General features: G+C 37.9%; 1 long non-coding RNA gene across 1 annotated transcript in view; it reads right to left on the bottom strand.

Moving 5' to 3' along the window:
* The window catches only part of LOC128091455 (uncharacterized), a 244,858-nt gene that overhangs the window by 71,790 nt on the left and 158,099 nt on the right, over window positions 1-14,969 (bottom strand). The window lies entirely within an intron of this gene.

The raw sequence follows: 14,969 nt of genomic DNA, 5'->3' as shown, positions 1-14,969 counted from the left end.
GTATTTTCAGATAGCTCTAATACCTGTTTTAAGGATTTAAGCAATATGAGGGAAAATGTTAAAGGTAAGACGGACTGAAACTTTGAGATTCTTCTGTTTTGTCTGCCTAAGAAACTTGTAAAAATGAATTTCTTAGCAGTTTCTCAACATCAACAGGCACAATGTAAGTATCTTCACATTTCGATGGAAGCAAAGTTCAAACATTTTTTAGCACTCTGGTCCTCTAAAAGATTCTGGGACTCAAAAGTGAACTGTGTGAACTCCACATACAATTTTGATAGCCTGTTCGTTTTTTTTTTTTTGTTTTTTTTTGGTGCCAGTATGGTCTGTGTCATCTGAGATTTTTAAAACCAATAAAGTGGGTTAGGAAGGGCTGCATTATTAATGCCTAGGGCTTGAAGATTCATCTGCTTTAGCATTTTTTTCTGGTGAATCAGTCTCACCACTGCGCTTAAGAAAATGCTGGCTTGTGATGACCTGAGAAAACACAGGATCATTTACAGCAATTAGTCTTCTTCCCCAAATGCATGGAAAACCAAAGGATTTGTTTTTCTTTCAAATAAAGCAACTTCTGTCAGGAGAAGGGAATGAAAGGGGAAAGAGTGTGAAATGGAGTAAGTGAAAGGAACAGAGACAAACTCAGTTCCACAGTGACACCATTTCCATTTTAACTTTTGTTTGTGGTGGTGAATGACACTCACTTGATGGACCTGTGAGGCTCTGGTACATCTTAATATCTCACCGTCATCATTCTCAGGATGGCAGCTAGGGCATTTTTAAGCTAAGTATCTGGTTTTCAATACCAGATCATTCCCAGCATTCCCCAGTGCTTTTGTTCCTTGACATTTCAGTCTGAGAAGCTGGATGCCTGGCAGAAAAGACTAAGAGATCAGGGAGAGTTCCTGCTCTCTGATTCAGTTTGCTGCAGTTGACTAATGAGGGTCTGGATTTGTGTGTTTTCAAGACCACTATGCTCTTCACAAGTTGGTTAGATGCTATTAGTCTGGAAATTTACACTGAACACAACTGGGCATGTTGTATTGTTTGCAGAAAATTAATTAATATGATTTATGTAAATTTACGAACTGTTTAGAAGGCTTCATTCTCAGTGCAACATTCAATATTAGCTTAATATCTTGTCAGAAATTAATTATATCCCCAGATAGGAAATCATACTCACCAGTAGCAAAGCGGTTCTTACCATTAATTCTGTGAGAAGTAGGGAAAAATTAGCTATATTATATTTTGCATGAATTATTTAGCTGTGCACAGGCAATTAGAATGAACATACATGCATCTATGTCCATGTGGAGTGTAACAAGTGGTATTCCCCAGGGGTCTGATTAAGTACCAGTGCTCTACAACATCTTTATTAATGACATAGACAGTGGGATCGAGTGCACCTTCAGGAAGTTTGCTGATGACACCAACCTGAGTGGTGCAGCCGACACAATAGAAGAGAGAAATACCATTCACAGGGACCAGAACAGACTTTAAAAGTGGGCATGACAATCTAATGAAGTTCAGCAAGGCCAAGAGCAAGGTGTTGCACTTGGGCTGGAGCAATACCAGATATATATATATATAAAGGAAGAAGAACACATTAGGAGCAGCACTGCAGAGAAAGACTTGAAGATCCTGGTGGACAACAAGCTGGATAGGAACCAAAGTGTGCTTTTGTAGCCTAGAAGGTCAACTGTATCCCAGGCTGCATCAAAAGAGGAGTGGCCAGCAGGCCAAGGGAGATGACTATCCTCCTCTACTCTGCCCTTGTGAGTCCCCAGCTGGAGTAACATGTTCAGTCCCAGAGCCCTCAGCACAAGAAGGATGCTGAGCTGTTTGAGTGGGTTCCAGAAGGGGGTCATGAGAATGATCAGAGGGCAGGAGCAGCTCTCCTATGAATAAAAGATGGGTTGTTCAGCCTGGAGAAAAGAACTTTCAGAGGAGATCTCAGTGCTTGAAGGGAGAGAGACTGACTTTTTACATGGTCTGATAGTAGTAGAGCAAGGGGGAGTGCCTTTAAACTAAAAGAAAGGAGACTAGGTTCAATGTTAGGAAGAAATTCTTTAGCTGGATGGTGGTGAGATGCTGCCACAAATTGCCCAGAGAAGTTGTAGCTGCCCATGCCAGAAAGTTTTCAAGGCCAGGCTGGATGGGGCTTGAGGCAGACTGATCTATTGGTTGGCAACCCTGCACACAGCATGGAGCTGGAACCATGAAGGCTGTTCTGAAAGTAATGCCTCCTATTTTATTATGTTGGCCCACAACATCAGAAGCTGATGTTGGTAGTTGAAGTTGAATCTTCCCACATTCACATATAGTTTATTGCTATGTGACAGATGGCAATAGAAGGCCAGTCTGACAAAATGGCATCTGACATGGAAGAATGTCTGAAGCAGAAGTGTATAATTGACTTCTTCTATGCAGAAAAATATGCTATTGGTTAGATTGACATCTCATTGACATCCATCAATGATTGCTGAACATTTATGGAGACCAAACTGTCTATGTGAGTATAGTGAGGTGGTCAGTGGTGCATTTCAGCAGTGGTGACAGCAGCAGTGGCTCACCTGTGTTGGTGCAAATTTTTGGATGCATGGCATGCAGGATCTTGTTCATTGCTAGCTAAAATATTAAGGATTATGTGGAAAAATAGTCTTTTATAGCTGAGAATTTGCTCTAACAGTGTTATTTTGCTCTTTGTATCTGCTGTTGTTTACATGGAAATAAGGAGGAAGAATAACTTGAGGAGTGACCAATGTAGCCATCCTATGATTCTACGATCGTTTGAAAAATGTATAAATACATGAAGTAAAAAGGGTTCTAATTCCATTAATTCTAACATGATGAAACATGATGAATGTAGTTAAAGGGAGGAATAAAGGAAAACAAGAGCCTCTCACTAGGGACAAATACAATTTAAATCCATAAACAGAAAGTGAATGAAGAAACTGGTTATTTGACTACTACTCAGATTCTATAAAATACATTTGATCTAGTCTATAAGCATTTCAGTCCCCTCCTTCCACACATTAACATCTTTGTAATAATAATTAGTGCAAAATCAGATGCATATTCCATGTCAGGAATAACCCACAGTTATATCTGGTTTACTACCATCAGTTCGAAATTCAGTTTACATTTTGCATTCAGAGTCACATTGTTCATAATTTCTTGGAGTCAAAATTCACCTCAGTTCTGCATTTGATTCATGGTTCCTATGGCATTCTCTGTTGTGGAAATGCCAAAGTACTCCCTGCCATATACTTGTTGCCCAATTAACATAAACCTTTACAGAAGCAGAAATGAGAAAAGCACATACAAAAATAAATCATCTATTTTGTCTTTTATGGATACAAAACAATCAAAGGAAATCATTTGAAAGCTGCTATTTAAGAGGACAATGCATCAGATTAAAACATCAGCTTCCCTCTATCTTTGTTTTCTTTTATGAATGCATATAAAAAGTACTATAGTTGATCAGTTTAGGCTTTTTTTGCAGCTGCACAGCTCGCATGCAGTCATATACTTAACTCATCACCTCTTACCACCTTGCTTGGATGAGAGTTAACTCCACTATAAAATTCTCCTAGGTATCATGAAAACTGTACAGCTGGGCTCTAAACTGGCATTTCAGTTTGAGTTTACAGCTGCCAAAAATGAACTGTGGATTTAGTCCAGGGACTAAAATGGAATAAGCACAGACCAGGGAATTTTGATGTCCTGATGCTCCTATTAAAATTTTTACTATGTCTGCTTTAGGTGTTTTATTCCCTCTGCCAATAATAATTAGAAACACATACTGCATATATCTTATTCCAGTGTTCACAGCTCTTTAGTGCCATTTCTCTGAAACATCAAGCAAATGCATCCTTGCCTGTGTAATCCATCCTTTTGTTTTGACTCATTAATTGCTGCCTTTTTCTTGGAAAGACAATGTCATTTTAATCATACTATCACTATATGGAAAATGATTTCCAGTAAGAAAATTCTAAGACTTCAAAAGAGTCATTAATTATTGCTCCCTGCATAGCTATGTCTCAGCATCAATGGTCCGATTTTGGTTCCCATAAATTCCATGTCAAGACTGTCGAAGAAAGACTTTTCTGTGCTTTTAGGTTGTATCCAATGGCACGATAGACCAGGCACAAATACTCACCACTATCTCCAGAAGAACAAATCTATGAAGAAGAATCTAAGAAGATTAACGTGTTATTGTGCTAAAAGAAATGCCAGGAGTGCTACAGGCATCTCAGTCTTCGCTGCCTCACAGGAGAGGGAGGCAGTTTAGGTGCAGCATCAAGTGGGGACATGCACCCATCAGTTGAAGTTTGCTCACAGTTTTGGAGCCAGATCTTTGTGTGCTATCTCAGGAATCTCTGCACTGTGTCCCATTAACTGTGTTTACATACAGCTTGAAGAATGTACAAGCCGATAAAAAACAAGCTGATCTCCAACAAATTTTGGCAGTTATCCTGATTATGGGGAGAGATAAAGGAGACTAGGTGAATGGTTTGCTTCACCACTTAGTTTTTCAAAGAGCATGCACTTTCTCCTGAAGTAATTAGCATCAACATCGAAATACAAAATGTTTGAGAAAAAGTTACTTTAAAATTATTGTTATACTGTAAAACTATCCTCCCTTAAATATCACCTTGATCAGATAGTGGGCAGGACTAGGTAGACTGAGAATGAATAAATCATGTCTTGTTGAGCTCTGCAACAGCAAATTGATGCCTCTGAATAGCACCTGCCCTGCATATTAAAGATAATACAGGTCTTTTCAGTTTCTGCAGATTCCTTCAGGAGAGGGAAATGCAGCAGAGGCAGCACCTGAAGCAAAGAAGAGTAAAAGGAGTTTGTCATCTCTAAGTGGAACCAACTTTTGGATTTGCATGATAATCTAAAATCAAACAGGAAAGGAACACTGGTAGTCGCTGCTTCAATCCATAAAGGTCCTTAATGTGCTAATTCCTTTGCATTTCTTCCTTCACCCCCCTCTCCTTTTTTTTTGTCTGGGAGAGATTCTCTCCATTGCAATGCCGCACAGAGCATTTCATTTCTACATGACTAGCATAGGAGCATACTTGACACAAATATTCTTGCTGATTTTGATTCAACACAAGATCTTAAACACAACAATGACATTCCTTTGGTATTCATTACCAATGCACATCCCCAGAATGATTAGGTATGTAGGAAATATAAAAAGTACCAACGCAAAATCTATTCCTATTCACTGCAATTTCACAAAATAAATGTATGACATGTTGTCCTGATGGGAAGTCCAAAAGAGTTTTGCTGAATTCAGCAAACTTGAGGTACATGATTACAAAGCCAAACAGGCTCAAGGAGAGGGATAACATATAGAGCAGAGGCACAGAGGTTAGAGTGTTCGAAGTCAAAATACAGTCTGCTTGCACAGGTTGTCCTATGGATGAAGAACTGCATAAAGGTTCTCCAGTGGGTGGGATAAGTTGACAGTGGAACTGCTATGAGAAAATGCAGAACTGATAGATCCAGGAGAAAAGAGGCAAAGATCTCTCAAAAGTGATGGTTAGCTTCTGTAAATAAAGCACTTATTCTTTCCTGCTACAGTGTCTTTGTGTGAGGTATTCATTTCTTTTCTAAACACACTGAAGAATTTTGCACAGATTAAAATGTGCAGAATTTTTCAAGTGCAAAATTAAATTTGAATTCTGGTTTTCAAGCACTGTTACTGAAAGAAAAAAAATAGTTCTTATTTCCATTTTAATGAGCCACTGACAATTTTTCCACTCCATTTAGGCTGTAGCACCTCTTTTTTTACAAGAAGTTATTCTAGCTGATGGGAACAAGGAAGGCTCTTGCTCATCCATATATTCCTAGTGGAACTGCCTCTCTCAAGCTTTAGATCAGTGCAAAAATCTTAGAGAGAAGCCTCATAAAAGCAAATTAAATAGCTAATTCCTTCTCCATATGCAAGTGGGAAACAGATGCATAAAAAGATTCAGTGTGTGGTGACATTTACCACAATGAGAGTGTACAGCAGACTTGTTTTAGGGTTCCTTGTATGAAGACAAGTCTGTAAAATAACATGTGCTTTTGTGCAGTAAGTCAGAAACGCTACGACTGCCACTCACAACATTGCTCAATAACCACTTACAGAGCAGGAGGACTGACAAGTTTCTGAGAGACATCTCACCTTTTCAGGATGGTATCCCTCTTGATGGAGTGTTCAGTCTTTCTATTGGATTGTAAGTGAAAAAATGAGCTAGTATTATTCTGGTGGGATTATATTATGGTTGACTAAATTTAAAGGAAAAAAATTATAAAGACAGAATAACTCACTTGGATAGCCTCAGCTGCATGGGTTTATGCTACGCAATATTCTAATACATTACTGAACCATTATGGGAATAGCTTCATTGAATTTAGTGGGATTATTCTTTTGAATAAGGATTCAGCTCACACAGTAGAGGGTTACAAATCCAGTTCATAATTTATAAGGCTGTAGATTGGAACATGACACAGTTAATTTACTGTAGCCTGAAGTTCTGGTGATTAAAAAGTCACAACTTAAGCAGAAATAATCAGAAAAAGAATTCTTAATTAGAAATTTATGTGGCTATCAGCAAATCACTTTGAGATTCTTTGTCAATGAGGAGTATTATATAAATGCAGATTTCTTTCATGGAATTAATTTAATTTATCCATTTTTATTAAAAAAAAAAGTATTTTTATTGTATTTTGGTACTAAATACAAAGAGGCAAAAACATCTTTGTTGTAAGCTTTTGAAAGTAATAGAGTTAGAGCACAAATGAATCTGACCCTGTATAGCTATTATGCATGACTGAAAACAGAAAACAATACAATTCCACCATAGGAAATACCTAACCTAAGCGTTGTGCCTTCATCACGCTTCCATATACTTAGTTCCCCTCTACTACTGATTTATTTACAAATGAGGCTCTGACAATTGAAAAAGTTTTTTGTTGTTTTTGTTTGTTTCTTTTGTTTTCTAAAAAAATAGCTCATTAATTGACTCAAACCTATAAAATAATTTCACCAGGTTGTTTTCTATATGAATGTTTTCTCTTAAGGCTTTTCTGGGTTAGAAGAATGAGATGCTTTGCTGAAATGTAGAGTACATGAGAATTTAAATCAACAAAGAGTAGAAAGGAGAGTTTGGGTGGTTTTGTTTTGTTGTTTTCCCTGCACTTCAAGACCAGGCACTAGAAATACTTAGTGTTAGAGGTATAAAGATGAACAAATGATCTTTGCAACTGCAGCAAGACAAGGAAGCGTATCCAAAAGTGTATCCAAACTGATGGCAACAAGTTCTATTTTGTACTAATACTCAAGAGAAGGACCAAAACACGTGATTATTACTAATGCTGCTTTTCTGCATTTATTTTACCTAAGTTGGTAACTTGTGTGATGCATCTTTAGCCTCAGATGTAAGCAGCTTCTGACAAACGAAGCAAGATCAGCCCAGCAGCACACAGAGACAAGTGAATGTTCAAGGAGGATGCTAAGAGTTAGAAGGGACTTCAGGTTGCTGGCCATACACCGCAATGCCTGTTACCATAACAAGCTTCTCATTCTGGCTGAGCATGAGGAAATGGAAAAAAAATTGTTTTTCTGGAAACTTCTGCATTGGCTCTTTTGATGGTATCTTTCTTATCCTCAAAGCTAAAAGTAGAAATGACTATCCCAGGCCAAAGTGTAAGCACTGCTGCAGGACATCACTCGTCTACAACACTGGATAATGCTGGCTCTCTCTGCAGAGTGCATCCAGTTACATTTTTCACACATTTTCCCTACCTTTAACAGAGCATTATTAAGATCTCTTCAAAATAAAAGCAGTCGGAGAGGAGATCTGAATAAGCAGAGCAGAGGGCAGTGCTTTGGCTCAGAGGACAGAGGAGCAGATTTCACTCATGAATACAGTAAGGAAAGCATGAAGAGGAGTTTATGAAGTACCTGATGCACATTTGAATGAAATGGGGAGAAATTTTAGAACAAATCTTGTGCATTTGGTAGCACAGTATACTAGAAAGCACTTTCACATCAGATATCACCCTGATGATTTCTTTCACATCCCTTGGCATTCTGTAGCAACTCCAAATCAGAGTAGCAGAACTGACACCAGTCTCCTGCACAAACAGTTTTAGCAGTATTGGCTAGAATATCCCAAATCAGAAACAGGGATCTCTGTTCTGGAGGCAGCAAACAGACCCACACAAACCCTTAATATTCGCACCTGACTTTTGAAACCCAAATCAGAAAATATATGTTCTCTGAATATGTTCCACAAATGTAACAGTTACAGTTTTAAACAAAAAACAAATGGCAATAGATGAACAAGTAGAGATGATACAAGGCTTTTATGGTTACATTCATGCATTGACGAACAAAGGCAGTAATGAATGTTCCTGTGGAGGCTGCTTATTACTGTTTACCTCAAAGAGAATTACCATTCAAATGATAATAATTAAATTCTCTACCACTGGAGATTGTCTTGAAGGAATGGAAAAATAATCCCAACAGACGTTCAGTGATGTATATTAGATCTGGAATGACAATGAATTACCGCTGAGTCTTTGAAAACAATGACCAAAGTATTTAAGGATGACTCTCCTGAATTCAATGAACAATTTCCAGGCGATTTCATTAGATAATGAGAAATTCTTATGTATTAAATTATCAGAAGATCCTAGTAAAAGAATAAATAATGGCAGGTACTAACAATACAACACATGGAAAGCATTTACTTTCAGTCCTAAAAACAGATCCAGGACCTTGACTGTTTAGGAGAACCTGCACTGCATCAAATTATGGTGTGAGATCTCAGTTTTATAGACTAGATATCACTGACAAATATTCTCTGTTTTAAAGCTCTGTGGATGATTTTCTTTGTGCTGCATTTCTAATGTATTAATTGTTTGAAACGTGTACTCTAAAATCCCCAATAATATCTTGAATTATGCTTTCTTACCTGCTTTATTAAATCATTTGGTTTAAAGTAGGATAGGTAATAGAGGTAAATCAGGGATGTGGCTCTAAGAGGCTCTACCACCAGCCACTTAAAAGTGCATCTGAGGTGGATCCTTACTAGAGTCCCTTTGAAAGCACCAATGCTGCGTCAAGGAGGACACAAATCCAGGCAGATGCTAAGACTTAGTGTCAACTTCATTTGAGAACATAAAAACAGTGCAAACAAGTCAAACCAAAAATCCATCTGGCTCAGTACTATTCCTTCAACACCAAACAACTGTAGATAGTTAAGGATACAGATACATTAGGAAGATCGTAAGTGTACCATGACAATTTGGTACCATTTCTTCATTTTCTGGAAAAATTCAAGCTCAAGCATTTCCTGCTCTACAGATCACTGACTTTGTGTTTAATATGCCCGATAGATTTTTATTCCATGAATGGGCCTGATTTCAATTTGAACATGTGCATGTCTTCAGCATTCCTGACATCCCATGAGTATGAGCTCAATAGCTCAACTGCATGTTTCAACGACTTTCTCTGTTTTTTCCACACTGCCCCAGGCTGGTTCTATCTGCTGTCCTTCAGTGATCAGTTGCTCGCTCTTACTCCTTCTCTAGCCATCCACAACATTGTAAACATTGCTTGTTTATTTTTCAGGCAGCATCTCCCTTTATTTAATGCATCAAACCATTTCATACTCTATCACCATCCATCCTCTTTCAGAAACATTGGCAAGCAACATAGTTCTCACCAAAGTCACTAACTGTTGACTATAAAGGTAGTAGGTGCATAACCTAGGACACAGTGTCAACAGAATTATGCTCCACTACACCACACTTTAGTAACTCTTCAGTAGATTTTATTTATTTCCTCATCTACTTCTGCAGTCAGCTCAACAGCACTGGTTGAATGTACGGCAAAAGCCTCTTTGAAATGTTCATTTTGGGAAAAAATCTTAGGTATTCATAAGATATTTTTTTTCTGTGGGGTAAGAGGAAACACATTTCCATATCTATCAACAACTACTACAAAAAGAGAAATGTGCTGTCACGGATCTGACACTGTACTGAAATGGATACCTCCTGTTATAGGTATCCTGTGAGAGGGGAAAATTCTTGGGTCTTCTTTCCCTAGAGAATATTTCTGTCTTACATGTGGTCTGAAGCCCTCTGCAAAAAATAGGTCCTCGTTTGAGAAAAAGTAATTTCAATAAATGGCTGTACAAGGCAAATGCTCTTTTCAACACACAGAGATTGATTTTACAAACCAAAAAGTAAGAGAAAAACAAAAGAAGAAAGAAATTAGAACTAATTATCTGCACACTCAATAGGTGAAGAAACTGAAAAAATCTAGAAAGCTTTAAGTTACCTCTTGGTTTGCAATTTCTGATTTATCTAAGCAATGTTAACTCCGAGACTAAGGCAATTAGAAGTTTTTAAAAGCTCTTCTGAAAATTGATAGTACTGAGCAATCTGTGCTGGAAAGGTAAGAGAATTCCTGTGCATAAATCTAGAAATAAGGATATATGGGTGGCAACATCTGCCCATTATCTGGAATAGGATAAGATGCAAAACAAAAAAAAAAAGCAAAAGCAGCAGGAAATGTAAGCTATAAAAGCAATACAATCTAGTTTTTTCCTGACTAAGGGAAAGACATCATTTAACTTCATTGGGCCTTGGTTCTGGCACTAAGTTGCATTATGTGGGCCAGATGTAAGGAATTGATTCCCCTCAGGGTGAAACTGGAGAAGCAGATGGCTGTTTCCAGCAAACTCATTGCAAGCCCTAGGAAAAGTCTGTCTGTATTTCCCATGAAAAGTAAAATTTCACTGGAAGTGAGAACATCTCTAAAACCAAAGCATTCTTTTAATGGCTCAGAAAACAATAACTTACTTACTATCCCATCATGCCCAAAGGTATTAAACATCTTATGCTGGATTTGCTCCTTTGCTCAGTTCGTTCTGTAATTCAAATGGTAGATGGTCTCAACTTTTGTACTGATGCACCCTAATCCATTCCTAATATCTCAGCATTACGGTGTTCAGCCTGCAGGATGTGTTTAGTTCTACATGTGTAAATCCCATTTAATTCAATGGCCGATTGTTTGCTCAAATAACTTGCTGAATCTAAGTCATTTACATCTACCAATAAAAAGTAACAGGAAGTTTTCTTTCTCTCATTTGGGTCCTGAATGTTAATTTGTAACTTGGCAAAAGGACTGATACTAGGAAATATGGTGCTTGTACTATCGTGTTACCCTTTGCTAAACAGAAGTTGGAAAGTCTCAAGTAACAGAATGGCATATTTTGAATTTTGGCTGCATTTTTCTTCTCCTGTTCACACTGATGGTTTACAAACACTGACTGTATTAAGGCAGCATCTTAAAGTGTCCTTCTGTATCAAAACCATATTGGAAAAATCTTTATGCTCAGCTGTTCTGTGCTTGCTGTATAGAGATCACTTTAATAACAATCAACAGAATGTATTGAAAACAGATCATGGTAGAGAGCAACAGCTTGTGATGCTCTGTTTCCTAGCATAATCTACAGGCCTGCTTTTGCAAGTCCAGATTGTGACCAGGCTATGAGAAGAATATGAGGCACCCTCAGGGAAGAAATATTTTATTCAAAGATGTACTGCTGCTAAAATAATAGCAGAGGGGATACTGGGAATTGTCAGCCAAGGAAATTGCCATTTATTATAAAAAAGTCCACAGAATGTATTGCTTTTTGAAATTGTGCTACTATAAAATATCCTCTTGAAGCTTGCTAAAGTGAGATCTAATTTAAGGCATGTCACTGCATCCTTACTTTACACTGTTCTTTGTAGGTGTTATAGCATGAGTTACAAAAGATCACCAGTTTCCATCGTATTTCTCTTATGACTAACAATACAGCTTAAAGAAAAAGAAAGGAAAACTTAACTTTGATATCCAATTTCCCTGGGGTTTCAAAAAAAACCCAGCACCTTGTAAATGTTATTTTCACTATCTTGAGTTTTATGTCCTTTACACCTAAAAACAAAAGGAAAATGTTACATTGTATAAATAGAATTTCAGTGGCAACTTTAGGAAACATTCCTATTATTTTCGTATCAATTGCAGAAAAGACAGTTCAAGATCCATCTTTCTGTCTGCTTAGGAAACTGCCAATTCATGCACGACTGCATGTGTGGAGTAGTTCTGTGAGTCTCTCCTTCCCTGCAGTTCCCAATGCAAGGGACAGAAAGGGCTTGGCAGTCTTCAGGATAATGGCATTTCTCCTGATGCCAGATCAGAATCAGTTAAACATTAAGTGGATAAAGATGATTCATTATCTTACCACAGCTAGATCATAGTGCAAAACTAGTCTGTAAGGTGTGACTGTTAATTTTATTCAGTTGGCATAACAGAAGTATCTACATTTTCATATAGTTCTATTGAATTTTCTTGAGTAGTTGACATCATCAATGTGGCTCTTCTTCAGCCATGGGACCAAACAGTATTACCTTATCATTGGTCAAAGAGCATTTAGTAATGGTCTCAGCAAGAAAATTGTTTGTCTGTATAAGAAAGATTTACAGAGTCTAGCTCTTGCTCAACCCAGCAAAACTCTTGACTTTTATCTCATCAGAGAGAGTTATGATGAATGGTTTTTCCTAATGAAATGAATGGAGGCTTGGTATTGGTCTTAAACAAGAAAACACCTGAAGCTTCCGAGAACTCAGAAACAATACCCAGAAAACAACACAAGGCCAAAGATAACACATTTTGGTTTGCTTCATGTTTTATAAGTAGTGTTATAGCTCAAAGAGGACTTGGGCTGACATTAATTTGCTCTGTCCTGTAGGTAAGGTTACTTCAAGGTTTCTTTCTGCTTTTCATTTTCTCGTATCTTTCTGAGAAGTGACATTATTTACAGACAAATTCTCCATATCTGGTCTCACTCCTAGAAGGATTGTTTTTTTTCATCGAAGTAGATTAAAATCTGCTCACCTATCTTGATTTATAGGAGAGAAGAAGAGTTCCCAATTGCTAAAAATGGGATATTTATCTATATTTTGCTCAAAGATTACTCAGATACATCTACAATTACAAAAAATCCCTTCTATAGAACTGCTGTACAGTGAGAAGAAATGCTCAAGCTAGGGAAGGGCCAAAGCTATATGATTCTGAAGTTATAACAGTTCTGTTTACAGTCAATCAAAATGCCCATTATTTTACTCTTAAAATTTTAGGACTGCATGATACTCCAGGCATGTAAGAATAGTATAGCACTGGCATTTTAGGTTACTGCTATGCACTGGCTTAAACTTCACTGAAACTGTTTATTTTATTTATTTATTTAGAATGGGAGAGAAGTTAGGTACATTTTTGCACTGAAAGATGAATGCAAGGCTGATGGAAAAAAAATAAAGGACTGACATAAAGAATAGTATTTTGGAGTATTATTTTATTTGAAGGAACAGTGACCTTAAACTGAAAAATAATGAAGAAGATAAGAGATGGAGACAAACTTTAACATCTTCATCAGTGATCTGGATGAAGGGACAGAGTCCACCCTCACCATGGTTGCTGATGATACAAAGCTGGGAGGAGCAGCTGACCCATCAGAAGGCTGTGCTGCCAAACAAAATCTGAACAGGCTGCAGAGTTGGGTGGGGAGGAGCCTGATGAGGTTCAACAAAGACAACTGTGGAGTTCTGAACCTGGGGAGGAATAACTGCATGCATTAGCACAGGTTAGGGGATGACCTGCTGGAGAGGAGCTCTGCAGAGGACCTTGGTGTCCTGGTGGACGACAGGTTGGCTATGAGACAGCAGTGTGTCCCTGTGGACAAGAAGGCCATGGTATTCTGGGGTGCATTAAAGAAAGCATGGTCAGCAGGTTAAGGGAAGTGATCCTCCACCTGTATGGCCAGGCCAAATCTGGAATACCGTGTCCTCAGTTCAAAAAAGGCAGACAACCCATAGAGAGTCTGGTAAAGGGCCACAAGGATGGTTAACGGCCTGGAGTATCTCCCCTATGGGGAAAGACTGAGAGACCTGGGACTGGGCAGCCTGGAGAAGAGAAGACTGAGGGGGGATCTTTTCAAAACTTACAATATGTAAAGAGCAGGACTCAGGAGGATAGGGTTTTCTTCAGATGTGTTCAACAGCAGGAGAAGGAGCACCAGCACAAACTGGAACACAGGATGTTCTGTCTGAACACGAAAAAGAACTTTACTGTGAGGGTGACAGTGCAATGGAACAAGCTGCCCAGACCTTGGTTGTGGAGTCTCCTTTTCTGAAGATGTGCAAAACCCATAAAGACACTTGCTGTGCAACCTACTCTAAGTAACCTGTTTTAGTAGGGAGCTGGACTGGATGATCTCGACATACATTCCAGTCCCTACAATTCTGTGATTCTGTGAAAAGTCTACCACTGTCTAGACTCCAATACTAACGGTCTGGCCTTCACATAAAGTGAAAAATGTAAGCTAGGGTGCTGGCTGACATTGTTGGTTCTGTGGCCTGGAAAAATTAACTTTAAAAAGCTGGATTCCTCCTGTGTTAAAACTTTACATTGCTGGTCTTCAAAAATAAACAGAAAGAAAACATCAGGTGGAAGTACAGTGAAGTCTTTGTCTAGAAAAAATAGCATTTAAACATATTATTATCCTTAGTGCAGTATCCTGATTGCAATTGAATTGATTAAAACTGCAAGAAACTAAAACTTTAGATGTCATGACATCATTAAGCAAAAAAAAAAAGTAGAATTATTGTTCACAGTATCAGAGATCCATCTTCATCACAAATGCCAATCTCAGACAACTTTTTTTTAATGGGAGATTTAACAGATGTTTATCTTAATATTCCTGGAGTTGTTAAATTTTAGTATTTTTAGATCTTGGTATGGACTTTCCCAGTGCAAGAAACACAAATATATTTGTATATAATATTTATCTAGTGATGGATTCTGTGGATTCCAACATATTTCAGCTAAATTAATGTTCCAAAATAAGAGACAC

Source organism: Tympanuchus pallidicinctus, unplaced genomic scaffold (assembly GCF_026119805.1).
Source record: "Tympanuchus pallidicinctus isolate F22 unplaced genomic scaffold, pur_lepc_1.0 scaffold10, whole genome shotgun sequence".
Lineage (NCBI taxonomy): Eukaryota > Metazoa > Chordata > Aves > Galliformes > Phasianidae > Tympanuchus > Tympanuchus pallidicinctus.
The sequence above is the reverse complement of the archived record's forward strand: the minus strand, read 5'-3'. Positions and strand labels throughout refer to the sequence as shown.